Raw genomic sequence first — 15,692 nt, 5'->3', positions numbered from 1 at the left:
TCGCAATGAAGTGTCGTTCTTGGAAGTCGTCCCTTTTTATACTGGGTGATATCAGTATGTCCATAAGGTAAAGTTTTGTGGTCTGGAAGTTTCACTAGCTGCACGTAGTTTGTCATGGCGTTAGTACATAAATAACTAAGATGTGTTACTGCATTGGTGATGTGATAGTGAGGCAAAGAATCACACCTGAGTTTCTCGTTGGACTTGAGTCTTACGCTCTATACTTGCTGTTTGAAGGGATTCATTTTTTCTCAATTGGTCTTAGTAGTGACAATGAACTGTTGGTCTTGGACGTTGTCCTTTTTTATATGCTGACCAATATTGATGTGACCGTACGGCAAAGTAAAGTGGTTGGGAAGTCGCACTCGCTTCTGGTACACGATTTGATAGACTTTTTCCAAGGGTCGACTGACGATGTGGTGAGTGGGTAAACGTACAATCTTGTTCGGCTGGTAGGTGGTCACTTTAAAGTTTGCATCCTCTCCAGACTGCAATGCTTCTTTCAATACGCCAAAGTTGACCACACGACTGGTACGATAATTCAGAGTCAATCCTTTCACTTTACACTCTGTGTGCACTTCTCCTTGTGGGTCCCGGTATTCGTAGCCGTAATTTTTAGGACCGCCACTCGCGAAACTTAGAATCTTGTCGTCAGGATGTTCGTCTGTCCAGGCTCCTAAACGGTCTCCTTCGATGTTAGGGTGTTGCTGACCCGGTCGATCGATGTAGATGCAACTGTCCGTGTCAAAGTACAGGACGCGATCCCCTAACAGTTCTAAAGCTTCGTACAATTTTAAGCGAGCATGAGCTGTCACGTAAGCCGCAATGATGACATTTCCAAAAGGGTCGTCTTGTACAAAGTCCAGATCTTCTTCGTAATTGACCAAGATCAAATCCTCGCGAACGACGTCCACGTGTTTCATGTATTTGGTTTTGTCGTGAATCATCTGGAAGTAGCGGGAAGGTTCTGTCAAATATTCCGTCTTGGGTAAACACGGTCGTTGTGCCATTTTACCCCACAAGCAATTTAACATCACTTTGGCAAACGATCGCCTGCCTTCGTTTTTCTCGATGTGGTCTAAAATGATGCCTTCTTGTTCCCGGTATTTCTCTTTGAATTTTATTTGGTCTTCGGGAGTGTGACACCAGGAAGGATAGCCGCTGGCTTCTTGCTTCAGTTTCAAAAAGGCATCCACGTAGTCTGCGAAAATGCCTTTCTGAGTAGGGTCACCCTTGTGGTATTGTTGTGTCTTGGGAAAGTGGCAAATTTCGTACACTTCTAACAGTTGGTATCCCATGTCCATAGCTTTGAACAATTCTACGCTGACCCAGGTTCCCGTCAAGGCCCGTTCTTCCTGGGTGTGCTGACAAGGCTGATCTTGGTTGCACGTTTCGGCACAAGTACGGCACAAGGGAAACATCAGTTTGCCTTGACAATGGTGAGGTAAGACGGGATGGTATAGGTTCGTGGGAGGCAAAACTTTGCACTTGATCAAGCCTTCGTATTGTCGAATGTTGACCAGGTCGATGTGTTCCGTCAGCAATCGCGGGTGCCCTGTAGGAAAGCGACAATATTTGCACACGTAGGGATACAGCGAACACACATCCAAGTATTTGATTTCTTCTCCTTTCTCTTCGTCGGCTTGGTACAGCAAACAGGTGGCATTGGTCCTTCCTCCGTACAAACTATCCCTTGGGTTCAACGGGTCCATGAACTGGTAACTTTCCACGACACGTTTAAACTCGGGATCGATTTTCAAACGGTGATCGTATTCGTGTTCCCACATTTCCACCACTTGGTATCCTTGCTGTTCTAACTTCAAGCGTCGCTGACAAGTGTCCTGGTACAGGTCTTCCATGGTCCGTTGTAAAAACTGATTTTTAGTGTCACGGTCAGGGTAGCAGACGGGACATCCGTGAAATAAGCAACCGTTAAACTCATACACGATCTTGGGGTTTTTTAAGTCCCAGCCATCGACCGAATACGTTCCGATGGTCCTTTCGCCTCCTCCGTTGCGGGCATGCTGAATCCATTTGCCTTCCTTGTCGCACAAGTAATGTAACCAGCGTAGGGCTTTGACCGAGTATTGACGCTTGACATAGTTGGTCGTTTGAGGACTGATGACAGCCACGGTCTTTTGAGGCATGAATCGTTGGCGGTATACTAAGGAACACGCTTTGGCAATGGTGCAAGTTTCTTTCAAAGGATCGACCCCTCCGTGTTCCATGAACAGTTCTCGAAATTTTCCACAGCAACGTCGTAAAATGTCCACGTCGGAACGACAATACTTTAACATTTCTTCCTGAAAGTCGAAGGGGTCAGAGGCATGAGCCTGGTACCAAGCGTAGAAATCTTCTCGTTGTTCGGTACGCATGTTGTCGGGGTCGTAATAGTGAGCCTCAGGCAAATGGGGTAGAACGGCATGTTGATTGGCTTCCGTATTGAAAAAGTGTGGAAAGTACCCTTTAGCCATTTCTGTCATTCCAAACGTTTTAGGCATTCGACTCAAAGGCATGGCCAAGTAACTCATCGAATCTTTAAACTGCACTTGTCCCACTTGCATGAAAATGATTTTGGCTCCGTTCAAAGTGACTTTAGGACGTTCGGTGCCATGTTCCGTATAGTACCTCAAAAGAAACTGTCCATCGTATCCGGAGAAATTGTGAGCCATCACTGTGGCATGGCGATGACAATCTCGGTAACGTTCGATGTCCTCTTTGCTCCATGTCTTGTCGATGGGGTCTAAGACCCATTTGGCAAAATCGTCTAGCGTCTTTGATCCTCGAAAGATTTTTTCACGCCCTCCAGGAATTTTGCTGCAGTGAGGGCAATAACTGAAGATAGGTTCTTGAATACACTTCTCGCACGCTCGATGAGCCACGCAGAAATTAGGAATGTGAATGCCAGTCTCTTGCATGCATTCGAAATCGAAAAAGATGAAATTGCCTTTCTTCTTGTGACCGTCCTCTTTCTCTGGTGGGGGTTGGTATTTTTGCACGTAACATTGGTGTTCCAAGTCCACGATGTGGTGACAAATGTGACATTTTTTCTTTCCTGAACATACGTGTGCCTTGACACTATTGGTACGTATGCCTTGTCCACACGCGGGGCACAATCTCAGCAGTTGACAAGCGCATTTCTTCTGTGAACCTTGCGTCTTCAAATGTTGTTGGTAACAGGTAGGGCTGACAAACGTGCGCAGACAAGTTGAACAAGGCACTGGTTCTTCGCTCAGACAGGGTTGAGAGGCCAAACATCCTGAGCATTTCCATCCACAATGTTTGTGTTGCTCTCGATTATTATAACCATAGTCACATTTCTCACAATAATAAACATATCCCAGGAATCCAGTGATACTGGTAATGGTATCGAAATGTTCATCGTGATGATAAAGGTGAATGTATTTTCCGTCCTTAAAATGTTGGCCTCGAAACAACAGAGGCCCGCGCATTTCTTGAGGGTGCACTTTCAAGGTGTAGCGTGGAGCTAGGGCATCTTGCAATTTTTGCATCTCAGGAATGCCACAGGGTGTGTCTTTGGACAGTCCGGCTTGTTGTAACAGGAGTTCTGCTTCATTTCGTTGTTTGGCTCGGTCGGATTGTTGAATAGTTTTCCAGGTTCTTTTCCATTCTACCGTGTCGTTCTTGTTGGCATAGGTTCGTCCCACCACGATGGCACGGGCTAAACACATCTGGTCATGAGGGTTGTTAATTCGGACGAGACTTGTTTTGGTGTTGCGAAGGTCGTCCACCAATAAGACCTTTTTGCGTCCTGTCCCTTGAGGAAGAGAGACGTGAGCCATTTTCAGTGTGGCTTTACCATCGGTGATGTCAAACTTGTCATTGGATTGTTGCACCTGTTGTATCTTGTCCATGACTTTGGAAGGGGTCAGTTCTGCGGGTCTGCTAAACTCGATCCAAACAGGGGATTTCAAGCTGTCGTGTTGTATGGATAGTGTCAAGCGATCGTCTTCTTTGGGTTGACATTGTCGCTTGAGTGTGGTGAGCAAAGAATCCCACATCTCGGTGATGAACCCTTCTGCTTTCTCCAACGGTACGTCGGACTTGAAATCTTTAAACTTCACCGTGTAGGTGTAAGCCGTGGTTCTAAATTTTCTAGAGGAGCGCTTTTCCGTCTCTCGAATGTGATAGTACTTTTCAGGGTTGACTGGTGAACTTTGGTTTGGAGTAGACTCTCTCTGTCTGGTCGCAGACGTGGAAGGTGTTGGTTCAGGTTCGCTCATGTCTTCTGTTTGAGCGAACACTTCTTTTCGTGTGTGAGGCGATACGTCACTTCGCTGCCTCTTACGTTCTTCTTCTCTCTCACTGAAATCGTGCGATCGTTTCATCTCGATTGCTGATTCAGAAATGATTTAACCAAGTTCATTCTTTCCATATATACCCTCTCTACCTCTCGTTGTGACAATGACTTGGTATATTTCACAAGGCAAGTGAAAGCCAAGCATATAGGAACCCAACGACAGCGTTGCGTCTTAAACACCTCATGCATCTTGACGACCCTTCGATTCAAACCCTACCACGAAAGAAAATAGTTGCAAGAAAAATACAACAGACATTTGGTGTCTTCAAGAGAGCTAGAGACGGCACTGTGTCGCTGGGACACGTACGTACGTACTCCAGAAAACTACGCTACTAGACAACGTGAGTGTGCTTGTCAAAATGTTTGAATAAGATTAAAAATGTTTGCCAGTTTCAAAACGCGAACCAGTACTGTGTCCGTTTAATATTTGATGTGGCAAGAAGAAATGGTACAATACGCAACAAAGGGTTTGTACGTTTACACTCCAATCTGTCTGTACTGCAATGGTAACAGCGCTCTTGCGTTGGCATTATTTTGCCACACTACCTTTTAAATAAAACAATGCATCACTCATCACAAACGATTTCATTGGCTATACTTATTTTCTTACCGCTTTCGCTTCGAATTGACTTCAGTACCTTTTCGCACAGCGACAAGATCGGACGTGTTTTTTTATTCTGCGTCTGGTCGCTACACTACTTGCCCTGAATTTACAACCAAACAATGTGTTACACATTGTAATTGACTTCATTGGCTAACCGATATTTTACACTTCTGTCTCTGTTGATGTGAGTGTGCTTGTCAAAATGTTTGAGTAAGATTAACAATGTTTGTCAGTTTCAAAACGCGAACCAGTACTGTGGCCGTTTAATATTTGATGTGGCAAGAAGAAATGGTACAATACGCAACAAAGGGTTTGTATGTTTACACTCCAATCTGTCTGCACTGCAATGGTAACAGCGCTCTTGCGTTGGCATTATTTTGCCACACTACCTTAAAAAAAAACCCAATGCATCACTCATCATAAACGATTTCATTGGCTAAACTTATTTTCTTACCGCTTTCGCTTCGAATTGACTTCAGTACCTTTTTGCACAGCGATAAGATCGGACGTGTTTTTTTTATTCTGCGGCTGGTCGCTACACTACTGTCAACAAGCCCTGAATTTACAACCAAACAATGTGTTACACATTGTAGGTGACTTCATTGGCTAACCGATATTTTACACTTCTGTCTCTATTGATGTGAGTGTGCTTGTCAAAATGTTTGAGTAAGATTAAAAATGTTTGTCAGTTTCAAAACGCGAACCAGTACTGTGGCCGTTTAATATTTGACGTGGCAAGAAGAAATGGTACAATACGCAGCAAAGGGTTTGTACGTTTACACTCCAATCTGTCTGCACTGCAATGGTAATAGCACACTTGCGTTGGTATTATTTTGCCACACTACCTTTAATAAAACCCCAATGCATCACTCATCATAAACGATTTCATTGGCTATACTTATTTTCTTACCGCTTTCGCTTCGAATTGACTTCAGTACCTTTTCGCACAGCGACAAGATCGGACGTGTTTATTTATTCTGCGGCTGGTCGCTACTCTACTTGCCCTGAATTTACAATCAAACAATGTGTTACACATTGTAAGTGACTTCATTGGTCAGTCGATATTTTCCACCGCCTTAGCTTCAAATTGGTTTCACTTGTTATTCGCACCGTGAGATGATCAGACACGTTTTTCTGTACCTGACCATTAGTCACTTCACAAACAATAAAACTAAAACACAAATGATCACGCCATGAGCGGCTCATGGAAATTATGTTAGTCATGTTACGAAATATAGCACGACTTGTTTGGATGTACTTTTCTGTGGTCACTCTTTAATTACATGCGTCTTCAGTTCACTCTTGTGATATTTTTTGTAAAGGGTGTATTTTTTCTATGGATGTGATTGTATTATGTTCTATATGTTCTTTTATGTTTTCAGTGATTTTACTTTATATCTATATTTTAATTTAGATGTATAGACTATGTAGTCTGAAATAAAGAATTCTTATCTTATCTTATGTAAATGGAATGAGTGTTTCTTTGAAACTTTCATAAGGAAAATGTGCCATAAAAACAAACGTACGTGTCGTCATATTTTTTAAGTAGGAATACATGATCTCTCTCTCTCTCTCTCTCATTGTAGTTTTGATTTATACCCTAATGGAATATGTTCCCGTTTGAAGATACCTCTCCAAAATTGTGATCAGTAGTCACCATAATTACGTGAACTGTTCGTCATGTCATTTTTTTCAAAAGTTTACACTCTAAAAAATTGTAGAACGATTTTTTTTTTCCATCAGTAAATCTTTGTATGAAATAAAAGCTTGAGTTTGCACAATTCTGGTATCTTAACTTTATCCGGTTTTGGAACTGCAATATGTCACGCAATTTTTTTCTTTTAACGTTAGATTTACAGTTTTTCAGAAAAAAAGACAATCACACGGCTTTTTTAAGAATGAAACAAATGACATTGCACTGTATAACCCTGCCTATGGTTAACTCTGAATTCTAAAGTCAAAACATGGGTTCAGGAAAAAATGTAACAATGTTCGTCCTATATTCTCTCAGTTTACACTGAGGATAGGACGAACATTGTTACATTTTTTCCTGAACCCATGTTTTGACTTTAGAATTCAGAGTTAACCATAAGCAGGGTTATACAGTGCAATGTCATTTGTTTCATTCTTAAAAAAGCCGTGTGATTGTCTTTTTTCTGAAAAACTGTAAATCTAACGTTAAAAAAAAAATTGCGTGACATATTGCAGTTCCAAAACCGGATAAAGTTAAGATACCAGAATTGTGCAAACTCAAGCTTTTATTTCATACAAAGATTTACTGATGGAAGAAAAAAAATCGTTCTACAATTTTTTAGAGTGTAAACTTTTGAAAAAAATGACATGACGAACAGTTCACGTAATTATGGTGACTACTGATCACAATTTTGGAGAGGTATCTTCAAACGGGAACATATTCCATTAGGGTATAAATCAAAACTACAATGAGAGCGAGAGAGAGAGAGATCATGTATTCCTACTTAAAAAATATGACGACACGTACGTTTGTTTTTATGGCACATTTTCCTTATGAAAGTTTCAAAGAAACACTCATTCCATTTACATAAGATAAGATAAGAATTCTTTATTTCAGACTACATAGTCTATACATCTAAATTAAAATATAGATATAAAGTAAAATCACTGAAAACATAAAAGAACATATAGAACATAATACAATCACATCCATAGAAAAAATACACCCTTTACAAAAAATATCACAAGAGTGAACTGAAGACGCATGTAATTAAAGAGTGACCACAGAAAAGTACATCCAAACAAGTCGTGCTATATTTCGTAACATGACTAACATAATTTCCATGAGCCGCTCATGGCGTGATCATTTGTGTTTTAGTTTTATTGTTTGTGAAGTGACTAATGGTCAGGTACAGAAAAACGTGTCTGATCATCTCACGGTGCGAATAACAAGTGAAACCAATTTGAAGCTAAGGCGGTGGAAAATATCGACTGACCAATGAAGTCACTTACAATGTGTAACACATTGTTTGATTGTAAATTCAGGGCAAGTAGAGTAGCGACCAGCCGCAGAATAAAAAAACACGTCCGATCTTGTCGCTGTGCGAAAAGGTACTGAAGTCAATTCGAAGCGAAAGCGGTAAGAAAATAAGTATAGCCAATGAAATCGTTTATGATGAGTGATGCATTGGGGTTTCATTAAAGGTAGTGTGGCAAAATAATACCAACGCAAGTGTGCTATTACCATTGCAGTGCAGACAGATTGGAGTGTAAACATACAAACCCTTTGTTGCGTATTGTACCATTTCTTCTGGCCACGTCAAATATTAAACGGCCACAGTACTGGTTCGCGTTTTGAAACTGACAAACATTTTTAATCTTACTCAAACATTTTGACAAGCACACTCACATCAATAGAGACAGAAGTGTAAAATATCGGTTAGCCAATGAAGTCAATTACAATGTGTAACACATTGTTTGGTTGTAAATTCAGGGCAAGTAGTGTAGCGACCAGACGCAGAATAAAAAAACACGTCCGATCTTGTCGCTGTGCGAAAAGGTACTGAAGTCAATTCGAAGCGAAAGCGGTAAGAAAATAAGTATAGCCAATGAAATCGTTTGTGATGAGTGATGCATTGTTTTATTTAAAAGGTAGTGTGGCAAAATAATGCCAACGCAAGAGCGCTGTTACCATTGCAGTACAGACAGATTGGAGTGTAAACGTACAAACCCTTTGTTGCGTATTGTACCATTTCTTCTTGCTACATCAAATATTAAACGGACACAGTACTGGTTCGCGTTTTGAAACTGGCAAACATTTTTAATCTTATTCAAACATTTTGACAAGCACACTCACGTTGTCTAGTAGCGTAGTTTTCTGGAGTACGTACGTACGTGTCCCAGCGACACAGTGCCGTCTCTAGCTCTCTTGAAGACACCAACTGTCTGTTGTATTTTTCTTGCAACTATTTTCTTTCGTGGTAGGGTTTGAATCGAAGGGTCGTCAAGATGCATGAGGTGTTTAAGGCGCAACGCTGTCGTTGGGTTCCTATATGCTTGGCTTTCACTTGCCTTGTGAAATATACCAAGTCATTGTCACAACGAGAGGTAGAGAGGGTATATATGGAAAGAATGAACTTGGTTAAATCATTTCTGAATCAGCAATCGAGATGAAACGATCGCACGATTTCAGTGAGAGAGAAGAAGAACGTAAGAGGCAGCGAAGTGACGTATCGCCTCACACACGAAAAGAAGTGTTCGCTCAAATAGAAGACATGAGCGAACCTGAACCAACACCTTCCACGTCTGCGACCAGACAGAGAGAGTCTACTCCAAACCAAAGTTCACCAGTCAACCCTGAAAAGTACTATCACATTCGAGAGACGGAAAAGCGCTCCTCTAGAAAATTTAGAACCACGGCTTACACCTACACGGTGAAGTTTAAAGATTTCAAGTCCGACGTATCGTTGGAGAAAGCAGAAGGGTTCATCACCGAGATGTGGGATTCTTTGCTCACCACACTCAAGCGACAATGTCAACCCAAAGAAGACGATCGCTTGACACTATCCATACAACACGACAGCTTGAAATCCCCTGTTTGGATCGAGTTTAGCAGACCCGCAGAACTGACCCCTTCCAAAGTCATGGACAAGATACAACAGGTGCAACAATCCAATGACAAGTTTGACATCACCGATGGTAAAGCCACACTGAAAATGGCTCACGTCTCTCTTCCTCAAGGGACAGGACGCAAAAAGGTCTTATTGGTGGACGACCTTCGCAACACCAAAACAAGTCTCGTCCGAATTAACAACCCTCATGACCAGATGTGTTTAGCCCGTGCCATCGTGGTGGGACGAACCTATGCCAACAAGAACGACACGGTAGAATGGAAAAGAACCTGGAAAACTATTCAACAATCCGACCGAGCCAAACAACGAAATGAAGCAGAACTCCTGTTACAACAAGCCGGACTGTCCAAAGACACACCCTGTGGCATTCCTGAGATGCAAAAATTGCAAGATGCCCTAGCTCCACGCTACACCTTGAAAGTGCACCCTCAAGAAATGCGCGGGCCTCTGTTGTTTCGAGGCCAACATTTTAAGGACGGAAAATACATTCACCTTTATCATCACGATGAACATTTCGATACCATTACCAGTATCACTGGATTCCTGGGATATGTTTATTATTGTGAGAAATGTGACTATGGTTATAATAATCGAGAGCAACACAAACATTGTGGATGGAAATGCTCAGGATGTTTGGCCTCTCAACCCTGTCTGAGCGAAGAACCAGTGCCTTGTTCAACTTGTCTGCGCACGTTTGTCAGCCCTACCTGTTACCAACAACATTTGAAGACGCAAGGTTCACAGAAGAAATGCGCTTGTCAACTGCTGAGATTGTGCCCCGCGTGTGGACAAGGCATACGTACCAATAGTGTCAAGGCACACGTATGTTCAGGAAAGAAAAAATGTCACATTTGCCACCACATCGTGGACTTGGAACACCAATGTTACGTGCAAAAATACCAACCCCCACCAGAGAAAGAGGACGGTCACAAGAAGAAAGGCAATTTCATCTTTTTCGATTTCGAATGCATGCAAGAGACTGGCATTCACATTCCTAATTTCTGCGTGGCTCATCGAGCGTGCGAGAAGTGTATTCAAGAACCTATCTTCAGTTATTGCCCTCACTGCAGCAAAATTCCTGGAGGGCGTGAAAAAATCTTTCGAGGATCAAAGACGCTAGACGATTTTGCCAAATGGGTCTTAGACCCCATCGACAAGACATGGAGCAAAGAGGACATCGAACGTTACCGAGATTGTCATCGCCATGCCACAGTGATGGCTCACAATTTCTCCGGATACGATGGACAGTTTCTTTTGAGGTACTATACGGAACATGGCACCGAACGTCCTAAAGTCACTTTGAACGGAGCCAAAATCATTTTCATGCAAGTGGGACAAGTGCAGTTTAAAGATTCGATGAGTTACTTGGCCATGCCTTTGAGTCGAATGCCTAAAACGTTTGGAATGACAGAAATGGCTAAAGGGTACTTTCCACACTTTTTCAATACGGAAGCCAATCAACATGCCGTTCTACCCCATTTGCCTGAGGCTCACTATTACGACCCCGACAACATGCGTACCGAACAACGAGAAGATTTCTACGCTTGGTACCAGGCTCATGCCTCTGACCCCTTCGACTTTCAGGAAGAAATGTTAAAGTATTGTCGTTCCGACGTGGACATTTTACGACGTTGCTGTGGAAAATTTCGAGAACTGTTCATGGAACACGGAGGGGTCGATCCTTTGAAAGAAACTTGCACCATTGCCAAAGCGTGTTCCTTAGTATACCGCCAACGATTCATGCCTCAAAAGACCGTGGCTGTCATCAGTCCTCAAACGACCAACTATGTCAAGCGTCAATACTCGGTCAAAGCCCTACGCTGGTTACATTACTTGTGCGACAAGGAAGGCAAATGGATTCAGCATGCCCGCAACGGAGGAGGCGAAAGGACCATCGGAACGTATTCGGTCGATGGCTGGGACTTAAAAAACCCCAAGATCGTGTATGAGTTTAACGGTTGCTTATTTCACGGATGTCCCGTCTGCTACCCTGACCGTGACACTAAAAATCAGTTTTTACAACGGACCATGGAAGACCTGTACCAGGACACTTGTCAGCGACGCTTGAAGTTAGAACAGCAAGGATACCAAGTGGTGGAAATGTGGGAACACGAATACGATCACCGTTTGAAAATCGATCCCGAGTTTAAACGTGTCGTGGAAAGTTACCAGTTCATGGACCCGTTGAACCCAAGGGATAGTTTGTACGGAGGAAGGACCAATGCCACCTGTTTGCTGTACCAAGCCGACGAAGAGAAAGGAGAAGAAATCAAATACTTGGATGTGTGTTCGCTGTATCCCTACGTGTGCAAATATTGTCGCTTTCCTACAGGGCACCCGCGATTGCTGACGGAACACATCGACCTGGTCAACATTCGACAATACGAAGGCTTGATCAAGTGCAAAGTTTTGCCTCCCACGAAACTATACCATCCCGTCTTACCTCACCATTGTCAAGGCAAACTGATGTTTCCCTTGTGCCGTACTTGTGCCGAAACGTGCAACCAAGATCAGCCTTGTCAGCACACCCAGGAAGAACGGGCCTTGACGGGAACCTGGGTCAGCGTAGAATTGTTCAAAGCTATGGACATGGGATACCAACTGTTAGAAGTGTACGAAATTTGCCACTTTCCCAAGACACAACAATACCACAAGGGTGACCCTACTCAGAAAGGCATTTTCGCAGACTACGTGGATGCCTTTTTGAAACTGAAGCAAGAAGCCAGCGGCTATCCTTCCTGGTGTCACACTCCCGAAGACCAAATAAAATTCAAAGAGAAATACCGGGAACAAGAAGGCATCATTTTAGACCACATCGAGAAAAACGAAGGCAGGCGATCGTTTGCCAAAGTGATGTTAAATTGCTTGTGGGGTAAAATGGCACAACGACCGTGTTTACCCAAGACGGAATATTTGACAGAACCTTCCCGCTACTTCCAGATGATTCACGACAAAACCAAATACATGAAACACGTGGACGTCGTTCGCGAGGATTTGATCTTGGTCAATTACGAAGAAGATCTGGACTTTGTACAAGACGACCCTTTTGGAAATGTCATCATTGCGGCTTACGTGACAGCTCATGCTCGCTTAAAATTGTACGAAGCTTTAGAACTGTTAGGGGATCGCGTCCTGTACTTTGACACGGACAGTTGCATCTACATCGATCGACCGGGTCAGCAACACCCTAACATCGAAGGAGACCGTTTAGGAGCCTGGACAGACGAACATCCTGACGACAAGATTCTAAGTTTCGCGAGTGGCGGTCCTAAAAATTACGGCTACGAATACCGGGACCCACAAGGAGAAGTGCACACAGAGTGTAAAGTGAAAGGATTGACTCTGAATTATCGTACCAGTCGTGTGGTCAACTTTGGCGTATTGAAAGAAGCATTGCAGTCTGGAGAGGATGCAAACTTTAAAGTGACCACCTACCAGCCGAACAAGATTGTACGTTTACCCACTCACCACATCGTCAGTCGACCCTTGGAAAAAGTCTATCAAATCGTGTACCAGAAGCGAGTGCGACTTCCCAACCACTTTACTTTGCCGTACGGTCACATCAATATTGGTCAGCATATAAAAAAGGACAACGTCCAAGACCAACAGTTCATTGTCACTACTAAGACCAATTGAGAAAAAATGAATCCCTTCAAACAGCAAGTATAGAGCGTAAGACTCAAGTCCAACGAGAAACTCAGGTGTGATTCTTTGCCTCACTATCACATCACCAATGCAGTAACACATCTTAGTTATTTATGTACTAACGCCATGACAAACTACGTGCAGCTAGTGAAACTTCCAGACCACAAAACTTTACCTTATGGACATACTGATATCACCCAGTATAAAAAGGGACGACTTCCAAGAACGACACTTCATTGCGAGGACAAGCAACGAGAAAGATGAATCACTCTACGCAGATGAAAAAAGAGAAGGAACAAACATCACTGACCTCTTTCACTACCATACCGTCACAGCAAAGTGCGTCCAAGAAGGGAAAGGATTCAGTAGACCTACAGGAGTATTTTAGCATCCAAATGACTCAGACAGCGACCTCAAGAAAATTTAGAACGACAACTTACACCTACACGGTGAAATTTAGAGACTTCGCGTCTGACATTTCAGCCGAGGAAGTAGCAGGTTTCATTACGGACCTACTTGACTCACTGTTAGAGGAACTCAAATGTCATTGCCAAGTCAAAGATCGAGGTCGTTTGAGCCTATCTATGTATCGCGACAGTTTGAACTCACCTGTATGTCTCGGATTTAGCACACCTGCAGAAATAACTTCGTCCAAACTTTTTAGGGCTATTGAAGACGTGCAGTCGATGAGAGGAAAATTTGACATCAACGAAGGAAAAGTAACCATTCATATGGTATACATTGTACCTCCATGGGAAGAAGACGATGACTGCACTTGATCTGCTTACTGATAAGTGTACCTAGCACGATGGATATAACAGCCGATTTATGAATGAAACGGATTAAGTGATGGGAAATATCTACGCTGGGACACAAGTGCTAGCTGACCAGATTTTTAACAACGTGTGAGACGAATAGAGAGAGAGAAACATGAACTTTGTCCTATTTGATTGCATGTTACTTGTTTTGTGTTAGCTTTTTCTTATAAATGAACATTAAATGTAAACAGGTTTACTAGAGTCAAGAACTAAATAACTAGTAAATAGGTTTGTTTGATGTAGAAATGTTTATGTATTAAATGGATAGTGCTTAGACCAAAGCACAGGCCAGAGAGCCCATGTATATACTTGAATAAATGTTTTGAACCCATACAATAGACTTTTCTTTTTTGAGCCATTATTCTCTCTGTGAGGTTTGTTTTAGAACATTTCTGTCGTCTTTTCTGTGTGTTTAAATGTGTATTTGTATGTTTGTCCCTATCTACCCTTTGTCCTTACAAATACATTAAAATCCCTATAAAATGTTTTGACCCTATAAACCTCATGACGTCACCCAAAGTTCAATTCCCATTAACATCCAGGTGACATTCCCATGTTCAATTTCCATTTACGACAAAGTGCAAACCCCATATTTTAACGTTAAAGTCCCATTGACGTTAAAGTACCGGTCCTGTTCTATTTCCATGTTCAATCCCCCTTGACGCTCTACAGTTCCATCCATGTTAAAATTTCCCATGTTAAATTCCCCTTGACGCCAGAGTGAATCGACTGTTTTTGCATGGTAAGTCCACTTGACGCTAGGGTGACCCCATATACTACTGTTATTCCAAATAAATTCCAATGTTGGATGTGTTGATATGCATGTAGTATTGAATGTGATAATGTGCCAGTAACCTGGATTGTGGCAATGTGCTAAAGTCTTTTGATGTATCACAACAATATAATACAGGAATGTCATTGTCTGAATTCCCTAAAATTCCAAATTAATGTTTCTGACCAAGAATATTATGGATGAGCACATTGTATTTCCAATGAATAATAATTTTAGTAAATAATTCCACCCAAATAAAAATCTGAACACTTCCAATGAATAAAAATTTCAATAAATAATTCCACCCAAATAAAAATCTGAACACAGCAATAATACCGATTCTGCTTCAAGAAGTTAAGACAAGAGTTATTAATCTTTCAAGTAAACAACATTATATAAGAAACTAAGACAATAATAGAACCAGAACCAAGATGAGGGTCAAAAACTTCATTTTATAAACATTCTAACCTGTCAACAATGTATGTTACTAAAATTTAATAAAGAACGTGAGGTACACCCGGTTTACCCATGGAGGGAATTGCAATTCCATTTCTAGAACATTCTAAGTTGTCAACAAGATATGTGGGTGATTCAGATTTTTAATTTAACTCAATTTTAGTCATATTGCAACAAAGTCTTCAGTGTGGCAATTTATAGTAATGTCATGCACTGGGACCTAACCATCTTTACGAACTTAGAATGTTCTGGAAGAGAACTTGCTTACGGTTTGATGGAATTTATGATCAGAGTATATAGCTGTGTTCAGATATAATTCTAGAAGATTTATTTAAGTTATTCATTTGAATTACAAAGTGCTCGTTGACTATTTGAACCAAAACACTACTATGGGACTAATAAAAACGTATTATTCAAGGACATTCTGGATTACATCATTTTGGTACATCACGATATTCACGATTAGTGGAAT

The 15,692-nt window shown here is 41.9% G+C and overlaps 1 protein-coding gene across 4 annotated transcripts in view; it reads right to left on the bottom strand.

Annotated features, from left to right (window-relative positions):
- Positions 1 to 15,692, bottom strand: part of LOC149803565 (uncharacterized) — a 109,229-nt gene that overhangs the window by 66,400 nt on the left and 27,137 nt on the right. The window lies entirely within an intron of this gene.

The sequence above is a fragment of the Sinohyriopsis cumingii genome, chromosome 3 (genome assembly GCF_028554795.1).
Source record: "Sinohyriopsis cumingii isolate HCF-2022 chromosome 3, ASM2855479v2, whole genome shotgun sequence".
NCBI lineage: Eukaryota > Metazoa > Mollusca > Bivalvia > Unionida > Unionidae > Sinohyriopsis > Sinohyriopsis cumingii.
This window is presented reverse-complemented; position numbering and strand designations above follow the sequence as displayed.